Source organism: Chiloscyllium punctatum, chromosome 36 (genome assembly GCF_047496795.1).
Source record: "Chiloscyllium punctatum isolate Juve2018m chromosome 36, sChiPun1.3, whole genome shotgun sequence".
NCBI lineage: Eukaryota > Metazoa > Chordata > Chondrichthyes > Orectolobiformes > Hemiscylliidae > Chiloscyllium > Chiloscyllium punctatum.
In genome coordinates, this window is record NC_092774.1 from 23,979,451 (window position 1) to 23,991,935 (window position 12,485).

Consider the following 12,485-nt stretch of genomic DNA (forward strand, 5'->3'; position numbering starts at 1 on the left):
CTGCCCTCTGGTAACTGACTCTGGTCAGTGGCAATTGGTTGTTCTGATCATTAATCTGCCCATTCCCACCGCTTCTTCTCCCATCATGACCAACAGCCCCAGGAAATCTCCAGTTATCCTTCTTTGCTCCAAAGCGAACATTCTCCACCTTGGGAATGTCTCCCCAAAATGGAAATTCCTCATCCCTGGACATGAGGCAAGGCGTACAATTGGAATAGATTTTGGCAAAATATTGTCAGTTAGGAAATGGAAAAATGTTCAAATGTTCATGAAGCAAAACAGAAATCCCAGTCTCCAGCTTTGTGAACCTTTAGAAACACTTTGGGAAACGGATTTCGAGGAGAATGAAAGATGACCGGTCCGATTGAGCAGAGACAGTCCAGACACCGTCCCCTTGTTGAAGAGGCCGGGAGGTTGACTCTGATGTTCTCGGCACACGAACTGATCTGAGACATTGATAGAATTGTCGTTCCTGCACATCAGGAATTCAAACCCCTTCTCCCCTGCGAGCCAAGGAGAGAACTCGGGAACAGGCAAAACACTGAAATGCTGGAAGGGCGCCGGCCCCGGAGTAAGAAAGCTAGTTCCTCGTGACATGGATGTGTCTGCAGACTGTCCCCGGTATCTCCACAACACATCTCCCAGGTTTGAATACGGAAAAGTAAAACTGATAGACGACAATTGCAATTCTAGGCGGGGAGGCTGAATTATAAAATCACTAAGCGATGGTGCAGCCCACGACAGCGCCTGTCTCTGTGGCGCAATTGGTCCGCGCGTTCGGCTGTTAACCGAAAGGTTGGTTGTTCGAGCCCACCCAGAGGCGGTGTGTTCGCTCCCCTGTTTGGCTTCGAAGCGGTGCGCTTTTAATGGGGTCAGGAAAATGTTCCCCAAGCGGAATTCTTCTCCATAAAGGGGTTTCGGAATTGGATTAATGTCTCACGTAAGGGACTGCGTGTGCTGAGAAGACCAGACCAAAAGAGAAACTCGGCAGCTTTGACAGTACCTGTCGGTGAAAGCAGAATTTTGAAATGTTGCCTCTGATTCTCTTTCCACAGATGTTGCCTGACCTGCTGAGTTCCTCCTGCAATTTCTAACTGAAAGTTCATTTCATCTTTTGGGGTGAAACACCGAAATATCTGCAAACACCATGTGCCGATATTTAACCCTTTCGAATCACTGTGAAGTGATTGGATTCAAACAAACTCTGCGATGATTCACTCTTTCTCAGCTCCATAGGCAGACAGACCTGGGAAGTCAAGCTGTCAGTGTGGTTCTGTATTCGTGGGCCGAGTGGTTAATGCGATGTACATGAAATCCATTGCGGTTTCCCCACGCAGGTGTGAACCCTGCCGAGTACAAAATGAGAAATGTCGTCGAAAAGAAAGGGAGCTTGCTCCCCGGCTTCTTCTTTAAGATTCAAATCAGTGGAGGGGGAAAAATATTTCACTCAAATTGGGACTGGTGGGAATCTGCAACCCACTGCCTGTTCGGGTGGAACAAGCAGATACCCGCAGAGCTTCTTTTGAGGCTATGAGCAAAGTGTTTGGAAATGAGACTAGAAGAGTGAGGTGCTTGAAATCGTGATCGAAATGAAGCAGGCACCTGAGGACAAGGGTGTTTCCTTTGCCAGTGAAAGATACTGCTTCACCAAGTTGGGCCTGTGGAAGGGAATCAGTGACGGTGATTATCTTTGGTTGTTCACCTTGTGAATGAACCCATTGCTGCGCATGTCCGTGTTAACGTCAGAACTCTGCAGCATGGTGGCGTGAGATACGCACAGGGCCGGGGCCAATGGATGATGCATCTGACTCCACCTCCCTGTTTGAAATGCAACTCACAGCTTCTTCACACACCCCAATTAATCTTTCTCATTGTCCTGAAGCCGGCATACGGTTTGAATTCCCGATCTGCGGGAATGAGAATCCTTTCACTGTCTCGCGTCAGTAAATGTCCCTGAGAACATCTGAGTCAACTCACAGCGCAGTCATATGAGGGGAAGCTGAAATAGCCCCACATGCTGCTCACGGGCACATTTTATTCTCCCCAACTCAACGCCTGAAACACTGCGGCTCCTGGGAGTGGAAAAGAAACAATCACCAAAACCCAGTCCAAGCTCTGTGAATCTTCAGAAAATCAGCAAACGTTCATCCCTTCGGATTTTCTATCCTGGGCTGACAGGGATGGGTTTTGTCACTCTTTTGTAGGACATTGCAAGTGGATGTTTTGCAAAAATGCACTACAATGCAATCTGATTAATCAGGACCTGGATGTTTTCGGTCTTTGAATGTATGTGTTGTGCTCCAGAACTTTGCTGTTCACAGTTTATAATACTTATCTTCCCAGTCCCCCGTATCACTTGTCGAAAATGTTTAATTTGTGTCTTGTAATCCTTTCACTGTCTGCTAATGAGGATAGCGTTTCCGTGTTTTACCTAAATTATCTTGACCTTGCATACCTCAAGCCTCAAGCGGATTTCACGAGAAACCTTCTCCAGTTCAAAAGCCAACTGTTCATGATGGCTCTGTTTCTTGTCACGTGTCCAATTTCAGATCGATGTTGTTAATGTCCCTTCTACTCCTTCAGATCCAGGTTTCGCTCACAGGGCTAGAACAGAACTGTCACCAAATACATTTACCAATCTACGTTCATCCTATCGATTGTATTAGCATCATCAACACTTCTCATCAAAATAACTCGAGAGACTTTCATCACAATTTTCTGTGAACACTTCTACATTAGCTTTGCTGAATGAACCCCAAATTTCTTGAAGTGGCTCCTTATTTTCGGCCCTGATTATTAATCTCTCTACGCATGGGAATGGATCCTTCCCAGCCGCTCTATCTCTCATCAATGTGTGTAGTTCAATTCGATCTCCCATCAGCCTCCTCTGTCCTGATCAAATCCAGGGCAACAGGAACCGTTGGGGCTATGGCGCGGACAGGACAATCCCAATACTCACCTTTCCTGTTAGAACTATTCCATGAGAAAGTTTAGACCACAACTTTGGGCGTGTAGTTGTGGCCGAACACTTAAGGTGTTGGCGTAGAGATCCTTTGGGGCTCCCCGCCCAGGGTGGTAACCTGCTGGCTATGATTTCTTCGCTGGCGATTTTAAATGACTTCCTGTTGGTTGCATTATCGCTCAAACTTCACAAAACCCGTCTCAATAAAGACCCGTTTTCTCATGTCTGGGAATTGATTGCCATGCAGGAAACTCGGGTTCTGAACAAACAACGTACCAGACTCACAACGTCAGCTCTGTTTCCCTTTCCACAGATGCTGCTCGACCCGTTGGCTTTCTGCAGTATTCTCTGTGTTTATTAGGCACAAGTGCTGCTTTTCATTCAAGAACTTCAATCCCTGTCCTCTGGTAACTGACTCTGGTCAGTGGCAATTGGTTCTTCTGATCATTAAACTGCCCATTCCCACCGCTTCTTCCTCCATCGTGACCAACAGCCCCAGGAAATCTCCAGTTTTCCTTCTTTGCTCCAAAGCGAACATTCTCCACCTTGGGAATGTCTCCCCAAAATGGAAATTCCTCATCCCTGGACGTGAGGCAAGGGAAGAGAATTTGGCAAAATATTGTCAGTTAGGAAATGGAAAAATGTTCAAATGTTCATGAAGCAAAACAGAAATCCCAGTCTCCAGCTTTGTGAACCTTTAGAAACACTTTGCGAAGCGGATTTAGAGGAGAATGAAAGATGACCGGTCCGATTGAGCAGAGACAGTCCAGACACCGTCCCCTTGTTGACGAGGCCGGGAGGTTGACTCTGATGTTCTTGGCACATGAACTGATCTGAGACAATGAAAGAATTGTCGTTCCTGCACATCATGAATTCAAACCCCTTCTCCCCTGCGAGCCAACGAGAGAACTCGGGAACAGGCAAAACACTGAAAGGCTGGAAGGGCGACGGCCCCGGAGTAAGAAAGCTAGTTCCTCGTGACATGGATGTGTCTGCAGACTGTCCCCGGTATCTCCACAAGAGATCTCCCAGGCTTGATTATGGAAAAGTAAAACTGATAGACGACAATTGTAATTCTCGGCGGGGAGGCTGAATTATAAAATCACCAGGCGATGGTGCAGCCCAAGTCAGCGCCTGTCTCTGTGGCGCAATTGGTCAGCGCGTTCGGCTGTTAACCGAAAGGTTGGTGGTTCGAGCCCACCCAGGGGCGGTGTGTTCGCTGCCCTTCTTCGGCTTCGAAGCTGTGCGCTTTTAATGGCGTCAGGAGAATTTTCCCCAAACGGAAATCTTCTCCACAAAGGGGTTTTTGAATTGAATTGATGTCTAACGGAAGGGACTGCGTTTGCTGAGAAGACGAGACCAAAAGAGAAACTAGGCAGGATTGACAGTACCTGTCGGTGAAAACACAATTTTGAAATGTTGCCTCTGATTCTCTTTCCACAGATGTTGCCTGACCTGCTGAGTTCCTCCTGCAATTTCTAACTGAAAGTTCATTTCATCTTTTGGGGTGAAACACCGAAATATCTGCAAACACCATGTGCCGATATTTAACCCTTTCGAATCACTGTGAAGTGATTGGATTCAAACAAACTCTGCGATGATTCACTCTTTCTCAGCTCCATAGGCAGACAGGCCTGGGAAGTCAAGCTGTCAGTGTGGTTCTGTATTCGTGGGCCGAGTGGTTAATGCGATGTACATGAAATCCATTGCGGTTTCCCCTCGCAGGTGTGAACCCTGCCGAGTATAAAAGGAGAAATGTCGTCGAAAAGAAAGGGAGCTTGCTCCCCGGCTTCTTCTTTAAGATTCAAATCAGTGGAGGGGGAAAAATATTTCACTCAAATTGGGACTGGTGGGAATCTGCAACCCACTGCCTGTTCGGGTGGAACAAGCAGATTCCCGCAGAGCTTCTTTTGAGGCTATGAGCAAAGTGTTTGGAAATGAGACTAGAACAGTGAGGTGCTTGAAATCGTGATCGAAATGAAGCAGGCACCTGAGGACAAGGGTGTTTCCTTTGCCAGTGAAAGATACTGCTTCACCAAGTTGGGCCTGTGGAAGGGAATCAGTGACGGTGATTATCTTTGGTTGTTCACCTTGTGAATGAACCCATTGCTGCGCATGTCCGTGTTAACGTCAGAACTCTGCAGCATGGTGGCGTGAGATACGCACAGGGCCGGGGCGCAATGGATGATGCATCTGACTCCACCTCCCTGTTTGAAATGCAGCTCACAGCTTCTTCACACACCCCAATTAATCTTTCTCATTGTCCTGAAGCCGGCATACGGTTTGAATTCCCGTTCTGCGGGAATGAGAATCCTTTCACTGTCTCGCGTCAGTAAATGTCCCTGAGAACATCTGAGTCAACTCACAGCGCAGTCATATGAGGGGAAGCTGAAATAGCCCCACATGCTGCTCACGGGCACATTTTATTCTCCCCAACTCAACGCCTCAAACACTGCGGCTCCTGGGAGTGGAAAAGAAACAATCACCAAAACCCAGTCCAAGCTCTGTGAATCTTCAGAAAATCAGCAAACGTTCATCCCTTCGGATTTTCTATCCTGGGCTGACAGGGATGGGTTTTGTCACTCTTTTGTAGGACATTGCAAGTGGATGTTTTGCAAAAATGCACTACAATGCAATCTGATTAATCAGGACCTGGATGTTTTCGGTCTTTGAATGTATGTGTTGTGCTCCAGAACTTTGCTGTTCACAGTTTATAATACTTATCTTCCCAGTCCCCTGTATCACTTGTCGAAAATGTTTAATTTGTGTCTTGTAATCCTTTCACTGTCTGCTAATGAGGATAGCGTTTCCGTGTTTTACCTAAATTATCTTGACCTTGCATACCTGAAGCCTCAAGCGAATTTCACGAGAAACCTTCTCCAGTTCAAAAGCCAACTGTTCATGATGGCTCTGTTCCTTGTCACGTGTCCAATTTCAGATCGATGTTGTTAATGTCCCTTCTACTCCTTCAGATCCAGGTTTCGCTCACAGGGCTAGAACAGAACTGTCACCAAATACATTGACCAATCTACGTTCATCCTATCGATTGTATTAGCATCATCAACACTTCTCATCAAAATAACTCGAGAGACTTTCATCACAATTTTCTGTGAACAGTCATACATTAGCTTTGCTGAATGAACCCCAAATTTCTTGAAGTGGCTCCTTATTTTCGGCCCTGATTATTAATCTCTCTACGCATGGGAATGGATCCTTCCCAGCCGCTCTATCTCTCATCAATGTGTGTAGTTCAATTCGATCTCCCATCAGCCTCCTCTGTCCTGATCAAATCCAGGGCAACAGGAACCGTTGGGGCTATGGTGCGGACAGGACAAGCCCAATACTCACCTTTCCTGTTAGAACTATTCCATGAGAAAGTTTAGACCACAACTTTGGGCGTGTAGTTGTGGCCGAACACTTAAGGTGTTGGCGTAGAGATCCTTTGGGGCTCCCCGCCCAGGGTGGTAACCAGCTGGCTATGATTTCTTCGCTGGCGATTTTGAATGACTTCCTGTTGGTTGCATTATCGCTCAAACTTCACAAAACCCGTCTCAATAAAGACCCGTTTTCTCATGTCTGGGAATTGATTGCCATGCAGGAAACTCGGGTTCTGAACAAACAACGTACCAGACTCACAACGTCAGCTCTGTTTCCCTTTCCACAGATGCTGCTCGACCCGTTGGCTTTCTGCAGTATTCTCTGTGTTTATTAGGCACAAGTGCTGCTTTTCATTCAAGAACTTCAATCCCTGTCCTCTGGTAACTGACTCTGGTCAGTGGCAATTGGTTCTTCTGATCATTAAACTGCCCATTCCCACCGCTTCTTCCTCCATCGTGACCAACAGCTCCAGGAAATCTCCAGTTTTCCTTCTTTGCTCCAAAGCGAACATTCTCCACCTTGGGAATGTCTCCCCAAAATGGAAATTCCTCATCCCTGGACATGAGGCAAGGCGTACAATTGGAAGAGATTTTGGCAAAATATTGTCAGTTAGGAAATGGAAAAATGTTCAAATGTTCATGAAGCAACACAGAAATCCCAGTCTCCAGCTTTGTGAACCTTTAGAAACACTTTGCGAAGCGGATTTAGAGGAGAATGAAAGATGACCGGTCCGATTGAGCAGAGACAGTCCAGACACCGTCCCCTTGTTGACGAGGCCGGGAGGTTGACTCTGATGTTCTTGGCACATGAACTGATCTGAGACAATGAAAGAATTGTCGTTCCTGCACATCATGAATTCAAACCCCTTCTCCCCTGCGAGCCAACGAGAGAACTCGGGAACAGGCAAAACACTGAAAGGCTGGAAGGGCGACGGCCCCGGAGTAAGAAAGCTAGTTCCTCGTGACATGGATGTGTCTGCAGACTGTCCCCGGTATCTCCACAAGAGATCTCCCAGGCTTGATTATGGAAAAGTAAAACTGATAGACGACAATTGTAATTCTCGGCGGGGAGGCTGAAGTATAAAATCACCAGGCGATGGTGCAGCCCAAGTCAGTGCCTGTCTATGTGGCGCAATTGGTCAGCGTGTTCGGCTGTTAACCGAAAGGTTGGTGGTTCGAGCCCACCCAGGGGCGGTGTGTTCGCTGCCCTTCTTTGGCTTCGAAGCTGTGCGCTTTTCATGGCGTCAGGAAAATTTTCCCCAAACGGAAATCTTCTCCACAAAGGGGTTTCTGAATTGAATTGATGTCTAACAGAAGGGACTGCGTTTGCTGAGAAGACGAGACCAAAAGAGAAACTAGGCAGGTTTGACAGTACCTGTCGGTGAAAACACAATTTTGAAATGTTGCCTCTGATTCTCTTTCCACAGATGTTGCCTGACCTGCTGAGTTCCTCCTGCAATTTCTAACTGAAAGTTCATTTCATCTTTTGGGGTGAAACACCGAAATATCTGCAAACACCATGTGCCGATATTTAACCCTTTCGAATCACTGTGAAGTGATTGGATTCAAACAAACTCTGCGATGATTCACTCTTTCTCAGCTCCATAGGCAGACAGGCCTGGGAAGTCAAGCTGTCAGTGTGGTTCTGTATTCGTGGGCCGAGTGGTTAATGCGATGTACATGAAATCCATTGCGGTTTCCCCTCGCAGGTGTGAACCCTGCCGAGTATAAAAGGAGAAATGTCGTCGAAAAGAAAGGGAGCTTGCTCCCCGGCTTCTTCTTTAAGATTCAAATCAGTGGAGGGGGAAAAATATTTCACTCAAATTGGGACTGGTGGGAATCTGCAACCCACTGCCTGTTCGGGTGGAACAAGCAGATTCCCGCAGAGCTTCTTTTGAGGCTATGAGCAAAGTGTTTGGAAATGAGACTAGAAGAGTGAGGGGCTTGAAATCGTGATCGAAATGAAGCAGGCACCTGAGGACAAGGGTGTTTCCTTTGCCAGTGAAAGATACTGCTTCACCAAGTTGGGCCTGTGGAAGGGAATCAGTGACGGTGATTATCTTTGGTTGTTCACCTTGTGAATGAACCCATTGCTGCGCATGTCCGTGTTAACGTCAGAACTCTGCAGCATGGTGGCGTGAGATACGCACAGGGCCGGGGCGCAATGGATGATGCATCTGACTCCACCTCCCTGTTTGAAATGCAGCTCACAGCTTCTTCACACACCCCAATTAATCTTTCTCATTGTCCTGAAGCCGGCATACGGTTTGAATTCCCGATCTGCGGGAATGAGAATCCTTTCACTGTCTCGCGTCAGTAAATGTCCCTGAGAACATCTGAGTCAACTCACAGCGCAGTCATATGAGGGGAAGCTGAAATAGCCCCACATGCTGCTCACGGGCACATTTTATTCTCCCCAACTCAACGCCTCAAACACTGCGGCTCCTGGGAGTGGAAAAGAAACAATCACCAAAACCCAGTCCAAGCTCTGTGAATCTTCAGAAAATCAGCAAACGTTCATCCCTTCGGATTTTCTATCCTGGGCTGACAGGGATGGGTTTTGTCACTCTTTTGTAGGACATTGCAAGTGGATGTTTTGCAAAAATGCACTACAATGCAATCTGATTAATCAGGACCTGGATGTTTTCGGTCTTTGAATGTATGTGTTGTGCTCCAGAACTTTGCTGTTCACAGTTTATAATACTTATCTTCCCAGTCCCCTGTATCACTTGTCGAAAATGTTTAATTTGTGTCTTGTAATCCTTTCACTGTCTGCTAATGAGGATAGCGTTTCCGTGTTTTACCTAAATTATCTTGACCTTGCATACCTCAAGCCTCAAGCGAATTTCACGAGAAACCTTCTCCAGTTCAAAAGCCAACTGTTCATGATGGCTCTGTTCCTTGTCACGTGTCCAATTTCAGATCGATGTTGTTAATGTCCCTTCTACTCCTTCAGATCCAGATTTCGCTCACAGGGCTAGAACAGAACTGTCACCAAATACATTTACCAATCTACGTTCATCCTATCGATTGTATTAGCATCATCAACACTTCTCATCAAAATAACTCGAGAGACTTTCATCACAATTTTCTGTGAACAGTCATACATTAGCTTTGCTGAATGAACCCCAAATTTCTTGAAGTGGCTCCTTATTTTCGGCCCTGATTATTAATCTCTCTACGCATGGGAATGGATCCTTCCCAGCCGCTCTATCTCTCATCAATGTGTGTAGTTCAATTCGATCTCCCATCAGCCTCCTCTGTCCTGATCAAATCCAGGGCAACAGGAACCGTTGGGGCTATGGCGCGGACAGGACAATCCCAATACTCACCTTTCCTGTTAGAACTATTCCATGAGAAAGTTTAGACCACAACTTTGGGCGTGTAGTTGTGGCCGAACACTTAAGGTGTTGGCGTAGAGATCATTTGGGGCTCCCCGCCCAGGGTGGTAACCAGCTGGCTATGATTTCTTCGCTGGCGATTTTGAATGACTTCCTGTTGGTTGCATTATCGCTCAAACTTCACAAAACCCGTCTCAATAAAGACCCGTTTTCTCATCTCTGGGAATTGATTGCCATGCAGGAAACTCGGGTTCTGAACAAACAACGTACCAGACTCACAACGTCAGCTCTGTTTCCCTTTCCACAGATGCTGCTCGACCCGTTGGCTTTCTGCAGTATTCTCTGTGTGTATAAGGCACAAGTGCTGCTTTTCATTCAAGAACTTCAATCCCTGTCCTCTGGTAACTGACTCTGGTCATTGGCAATTGGTTCTTCTGATCATTAAACTGCCCATTCCCACCGCTCCTTCTCCCATCATGACCGATATCCCAGGAAATCTCCAGTTATCCTTCTTTGCTCCAAAGTGAACATTCTCCACCTTGGGAATGTCTCCCCAAAATGGAAATTCCTCATCCCTGGACATGAGGCAAGGCGTACAATTGGAAGAGATTTTGGCAAAATATTGTCAGTTCGGAAATGGAAAAATGTTCAAATGTTCATGAAGCAAAACAGAAATCCCAGTCTCCAGCTTTGTGAACCTTTAGAAACACTTTGGGAAGCGGATTTAGAGGAGAATGAAAGATGACCGGTCCGATTGAGCAGAGACAGTACAGACACCGTCCCCTTGTTGAAGAGGCTGGGAGGTTGACTCTGATGTTCTCGGCACATGAACTGATCTGAGACATTGAAAGAATTGTCGTTCCTGCACATCAGGAATTCAAACCCCTTCTCCCCTGCGAGCCAAGTAGAGAATTCGGGAACAGGCAAAACACTGAAAGGCTGGAAGGGCGCCGGCCCCGGAGTAAGAAAGCTAGTTCCTCGTGATATGGATGTGTCTGCAGACTGTCCCCGGTATCTCCACAACACATCTCCCAGGCTTGATTATGGAAAAGTAAAACTGATAGACGACAATTGTAATTCTAGGCGGGGAGGCTGAATTATAAAATCACTACGCGATGGCGCAGCTTCTGGCCGCGCCTGTCTCTATGGCGCAATTGGTCTGCGCGTTCGGCTGTGAACCAAAAGGTTGGTGGTTCGAGCCCACCCAGCGGCGGTGTGTTCGCTGCGCTTCTTTGGCTTCGAAGCTGTGCGCTTTTAATGGGGTCAAGAAAATGTTCCCCAAACGGAATTCTTCTCCACAAAGGGGTTTCGGAATTGAATTCATGTCTCACGAAAGGGACTGCGTATGCTGAGAAGACCAGACCAAAAGAGAAACTCGGCAGGTTTGACAGTACCTGTCGGTGAAAACAGAATTTTGAAATGTTGCCTCTGATTCTCTTTCCACAGATGTTGCCTGACCTGCTGAGTTCCTCCTGCAATTTCTAACTGAAAGTTCATTTGATCTTTTGGGGTGAAACACCGAAATATCTGCAAACACCATTTGCTGATATTTAACCCTTTCGAATCACTGTGAAGTGATTGGATTCAAACAAACTCTGCGATGATTCACTCTTTCTCAGCTCCATAGGCAGACAGACCTGGGAAGTCAAGCTGTCAGTGTGGTTCTGTATTCGTGGGCCGATTGGTTAATGCGATGGACTTGAAATCCATTGCGGTTTCCCCACGCAGGTGTGAACCCTTCCGAGTACAAAATGAAAAATGTCGTCGAAAAGAAAGGGAGCTTGCTCCCCGGCTTCTTCTTTAAGATTCAAATCAGCGGAGGGGGAAAAATATTTCACTCAAATTGGGACTGGTGGGAATCTGCAACCCACTGCCTGTTCGGGTGGAACAAGCAGATACCCGCAGAGCTTCTTTTGAGGCTCTGAGCAAAGTGTTTGGAAATGAGACTAGAACAGTGAGGTGCTTGAAATCGTGATCGAAATGAAGCAGGCACCTGAGGACAAGGGTGTTTCCTTTGCCAGTGAAAGATACTGCTTCACCAAGTTGGGCCTGTGGAAGGGAATCAGTGACGGTGATTATCTTTGGTTGTTCACCTTGTGAATGTTCCCATTGCTGCGCATGTCCGTGTTAACGTCAGAACTCTGCAGCATGGCGGCGTTAGATACGCACAGGGCCGGGGCGCAATGGATGATGCATCTGACTCCACCTACCTGTTTGAAATGCAGCTCAAATCTTCTTCACACACACCAATTAATCTTTCTCATTGTCCTGAAGCCGGCATACGGTTTGAATTCCCGATCCTCGGGAATGAGAATCCTTTCACTGTCTCGCGTCAGTAAATGTCCCTGAGAACATCTGAGTCAACTCACAGCGCAGTCAGATGAGGGGAAGCTGAAATAGCCCCACACGCTGCTCACGGGCACATTTTACTTTCCCCAACACACCGCCCCAACCACTGCGGCTCCTGGGAGTGGAAGAGAAACAATCACCAAAACCCAGTCTTAGCTCGGTGAATCTGCAGAAAATAAGCAAAGGTTCATCCCTTCGGATTTTCTATCCTGGGCTGACAGGGATGGGTTTTGTCATTCTTTTGTAGGACATTGCAAGTGGATGTTTTGCAGAAAAGCACCACAATGTCATCTGACTAATCAGGACCTGGAAGTTTTCGGTCTTTGAATGTAAGTGTTGTGCTCCAGAACTTTGTTATTTCCAGTTTATAACACTTATCTTCCCAGTCCCCTGTATCACTTGTCGAAAATGTTTAATTTGTGTCTTGTAATCCTTTCACTGTCTGCTAATGAGGAT

General features: G+C 46.7%; 2 non-coding genes across 2 annotated transcripts; both read left to right on the plus strand.

Annotated features, from left to right (window-relative positions):
• Positions 1–4,098: 4,098 nt before the first annotated feature.
• trnan-guu (transfer RNA asparagine (anticodon GUU)) lies at positions 4,099–4,172 on the plus strand. The gene has a single exon. It is a non-coding gene; the product is annotated as a tRNA-Asn (tRNA).
• A 6,638-nt stretch (positions 4,173–10,810) lies between these two features.
• Positions 10,811–10,893, plus strand: trnah-gug (transfer RNA histidin (anticodon GUG)). Its single transcript has one exon. It is a non-coding gene; the product is annotated as a tRNA-His (tRNA).
• Positions 10,894–12,485: the final 1,592 nt, after the last annotated feature.